Here is a 3,946-nt window from a genome sequence, read left to right as displayed (position 1 = left end):
GCGTTATGTTAATTATCTCAATTCCGGTACTGTTTATGAAGGGATTGCTCATAAGGATGCAATATGCGGAAGGGATTGGATTTGAAAATATGAATTTTGTGGTTTAGATTTTGGGGATCAATTAGATGCGAGGCTCCCAATACACAGTTTTTTATAGAGTTTAGTTTAGTAGTAGTTTTTTGGGGTTTAAGTTTGGTGATTGGTTAGAGTTTCCCTTTGGATGGAGTCTATCCCGGACGATGTTGATCTGAACTGCGGCCTAATCTTAGCTTCTTGATCATAGGCTGTGTGATAACAATGTGTATGTTGTTGGATCAATCTTCAGCATCGACATATTAGAACTATAGATTTCCCTCAATAGAAAAGAACTATAGATTGATGAAAAATCTTCTTTTTGCCGTTTTGATAATATAAGAGCTTTAAAAAAGGATAAATAAGTTACGTACTATTGAGCCAAATATACATCGTTTGTTCACATGATCGTAAAGGTCTACACATTAGAAAAAAGAAAAAGAAAAAGGTCTGCACATTGGATACGCACCCAACATGCCTAATCAGCTAGGGCATGTTTGGTAGGCTGCATCAAGCCAAACCAAACTCGGGCGGGCTAAGTAGTGAGTTGTTCGGTTGCCTAGCTCGCGCGTAGAAACCGGTCCGCATGAAACTTAAAAGCGCTCTCAGCCTGGCTCGCGAGGAACGCATAGACCAACCATTTTTCCAGATGCAGGTTGGGCCTAATGCAATTTACACTATGGGGAGGATGCGAACTGAGCTTGATGCAGCCAACCAAATGACATGCAAAACATGACCCAGAGCATGTACACACTTAAACGGGTTCCTCCGAAAATGTAACCAAACGCGCCCTCAATGATGTGAAAGTTGGTGCAAGCATTTGTGCCACTGTGTGGGAAGGGAAAACAGGGGAAGTTTTCGCAGTTTCCGGGGGAGAGATTTTGAAGACCTATTTCTAGGGCTTTCCTAGAGTTGTCTTACCACAATGTGAAAGCCATGTAAGCTTGCATCAATGACAACTTATAGTTTAATTAAGGATTTTCTGTTAATCGTCTAATTTTTTTATACTATTTATGAAAGAGTGGTCATATGGAGAATCCCGCGGCCGCAGTAGCGTTACAACCCGTCCAAGACAAGCTGTGAGACAAGCTCTAGGAGAATGCCATGGAGGACGACTACATGTAGACGAGGCAATGGTTGGAGGGATGATGCAACATCGGGAGCCAAGGGCATGATGGTCCTCTCCTCGGACTCCGAAAACGTGGCCTAGGGCGATGTCCAAGAAGCTAAGCATCTCTGCTTATGGCTATCTTTAATTCCAAAAAAAGTTAGGAGATCTTTTGCTTGAGCTAGTTGAGATAAACTCCAATTTGGTAGGGAATTTTTTTTCGTTGTTTAATGTGCAACTCAAATCAAGATGGAAGCTTATGTTAATGATAACTTGCAGTTTCATTAAGGGCGTTATGTTAATTATCTCAATTCCGATACTGTTTATGAAGGGATTGCTCATAAGGATGCAATATGCGGAAGGGATTGGATTTGAAAATATGAATTTTGTGGTTTAGATTTTGGGGATCAATTAGATGCGAGGCTCCCAATACACAGTTTTTTTATAGAGTTTAGTTTAGTGGTAGTTTTTTGGGGTTTAAGTTTGGTGATTGGTTAGAGTTTCCCTTTGGCTGGAGTCTATCCCGGACGATGTTGATCTGAACTGCGGCCTAATCTTAGCTTCTTGATCATAGGGTGTGTGATAACAATGTGTATGTTGTTGGATCAATCTTCAGCATCGACATATCAGAACTATAGATTTCCCTCAATAGAAAAGAACTATAAATTGATGAAAAATCTTCTTTTTGCCGTTTTGATAATATAAGAGCTTTAAAAAAAGAATAAATAAGTTACATACTATTGAGCCAAATATACATCGTTTGTTCACAGGATTGTAAAGGTCTGCACATTAGAAAAAAGAAAAACAAAAAGGTCTGCACATTGGAGACGCACCCAACATGCGTGATCAGCCAGGGCGCGTTTGGTAGGTTGCATCAAGTCCAACCAGGCTCTGGCGGGCTAAGTAGTGAGTTGTTTGGTTGCCTAGCTCGCACATAGAAACTGATCCGTGCGAAACTTACAGCACTTTCACGCACATACTAACCCTTTTTTAGATGCAGGTTAGGCCTAGTGCAATTTACAGTACAGGAAGGATGCGAACTAGGCTTGATGCAGCCAACCAAACGACATGCAGAACATGGTTCAGAGCATGTATACACTTGAACAGACTCCATTGAAAATGTACTCAAACACGCCCTCGATGATCTTATCAAGTCAGTGCAAGCATTTGTGTGGGAAAACAGGGAAGGTTTCGCAGTTTCCGGGGAGAGATTTTTGAAGAGCCTTTTCTAGGGCTTTCCCACAGTTTTCTTACCATAATGCGCAAGCTTTACGGTGCGGCCAATCACACGCAAGGAAAAATATCGCGCTGGAGAACATGGTCCAGATGGCCGGCCGGCTGTTATTCCGAATGCCCGTCGCACGCCACCGAACGAGCCCTGGCGCGATACGTGCCAGTGTGCCTGGCCACAAACTCCAAACAAAGTGCCGGAATCATGGAGCCCAGGACGTGTCCCGTGTGTGCCGTGTCTGCATGCATTGCCGCGGGCGAAAAGATCTACTAGCGCACACGGCACACCTGTCTGGCTCTCGGAGTTGCGGTCGTACTTGCCTGCCACCGGTATGGCGGTGACCTGGATGGCTGGCTGTTCAGTGCAGGACTCCGTTCATCCATGAGTAGAAGAAAGCTCTCCACTTTCTGCTATCTGTTTCTCGCGCCAGCAGATTCGTGTCCGCATGCGATATAATGCTGATCAATTAAGCTTCAAATGCAGGAGTTCGCGCAGCACCAACGGCCGTGAAATGACGCGCAGAAAACTTAGGCTGGGTGGGTCTGGCCAGCTAGCTGTGTGATTACTCTATGCACATGCCCATACCCGACGCGTGGCTTTTTTTTTTTGCGAATTACCCGACGCGTGGCTTGAGTATGTGATTAGGACGTCGCTCATGCTCCAGACGGGCACGTCCTCCCTTTCTGTCGATGTGGATGGCTCCTCTCCTTTGTGCTGTGCACGTACGTGTCTGGCGTTCAGTTGAGTACATGGCATTGTCACCACAAAATGGACGCCAGCAGCTAGCGTGGTCTCGATGCGATTTCACGTGATTCGCATGGCACTTCCATATTTCTTCGAGCATTGAGGGAGGCATGGGGTAGATGTGTTTGCCGCCCGATTGCCCGTAGGACCGCGCTCGAACGGCGCGGGTCCTTTCTCGTGCAGAGGAGGAGAATGTGACAGAGACGACAGAGCATATTCCAAAACCAAGGTAAAACAGCAAGAGGAAACTAGAGATTCATCATGATTCTGACGAACACAAGTCACAAATCATCAAGCCTGTGGAAGAACATGCAAGTCGGATTGGCATCGAGGGATCCACGTAGTACTACGTGCATGGTGTGGCCCAGCGCCATAAAGGCGCTAGCTAGCTAGGCAGGGCCATGGCATACTGGCATGGCGGACGACGGCGACCGGACACGAGCCGGCGCCGGAAGAGCGTGGCCCGTACACCACCCCTTGCCTCCTCCACGTGTACCTCCTGCCGGCTTTCCTTCTTATCCCTCCACGGATCGTCCACGTAGACCTGGCCCCTCCGCCCCTCGAGAGCAGCCGCGGAGCCGCGCACACGTGTCCCCACCCGCCCACGGCCCGCGCCGAACGCCAAACGCGGAAGCGATTCCGGCCCGCCCGTCCGCCCGACTCGTGTCGCGCGGCCGCGTGCCCCAGCTCGCTGCCGCCCTGTGGACGCGCCCGCGCCTCGACACGCGTCCCCGCGGCACGTACCGGCCACGCGCGGGCGTCACGTGGAGCCGCGCCCGACGGCGCCCGCG

This window comes from Triticum dicoccoides, chromosome 4A, assembly GCF_002162155.2.
Source record: "Triticum dicoccoides isolate Atlit2015 ecotype Zavitan chromosome 4A, WEW_v2.0, whole genome shotgun sequence".
NCBI classification, from domain to species: Eukaryota; Viridiplantae; Streptophyta; class Magnoliopsida; order Poales; family Poaceae; genus Triticum; species Triticum dicoccoides.
This window is presented reverse-complemented; position numbering follows the sequence as displayed.